This window comes from Protopterus annectens, chromosome 4.part0 (assembly GCF_019279795.1).
Source record: "Protopterus annectens isolate FY-2018-M chromosome 4.part0, PAN1.0, whole genome shotgun sequence".
NCBI classification, from domain to species: Eukaryota; Metazoa; Chordata; order Ceratodontiformes; family Protopteridae; genus Protopterus; species Protopterus annectens.
In genome coordinates, this window is record NC_056733.1 from 408,075,870 (window position 1) to 408,076,584 (window position 715).

General features: G+C 19.9%; 1 protein-coding gene across 1 annotated transcript in view; it reads right to left on the minus strand.

Annotated features, from left to right (window-relative positions):
• Positions 1-509: 509 nt before the first annotated feature.
• The window catches only part of LOC122800125 (BRI3 binding protein), a 40,868-nt gene continuing 40,662 nt past the window's right edge, over positions 510-715 (minus strand). Inside the window, exon 3 of the mRNA XM_044069644.1 lies at positions 510-715. This exon is cut by the window's right edge and continues 726 nt beyond it. The gene's annotated coding sequence lies outside the window, so the exon portion shown is untranslated.

A 715-nucleotide genomic window follows, 5' to 3' on the forward strand; every position in this document is an offset into this window, starting at 1 on the left:
GCATTATCTTTTTGATACAAAAACAAGTTGAAATACTAATTGCATTGAGGAAAGTCAAGTAACTGAAGCATAAAACTGAGAACACATTATATATATATATATATATATATATATATATATATATATATATATATATATATATATATATATATACACATATATATACATATAATGTGTATATATATATATATATATATATATATATATATATGTATGTATATATATATATATATATATATATATATATATATATATATATATATATATATATATATATATATATATATATATATATATATATATATATATATATATATATATATATATATATATATATATATATATAAAAACAAAGTGTAAAGAGAATTGCATTAAAATTTACTCACATTAAAACTAACTAGTGGTCCCCCCCAAAAAAAAAAAAAAAAAAAAAAAAAAAAAAAAGTCTTCTTCTATATATATATATATATATATATATATATATATATATATATATATATATACACACACAGATACTGCTGAAAACACAATGCATCTACACAACAAATGTAAACTGAACTTTTATCTGAAATTGCGTGTGCAAACTTCTGGCTATTAAGATGCTTACTGAGAACTAATTTGACTTTGCTGCAATACATATACTGGATACTTCCACTTTCACAGGAGAACATTTTCAGCTATTCAAAAGCAATGTGGTGCACGCAGCAGCAGGCTG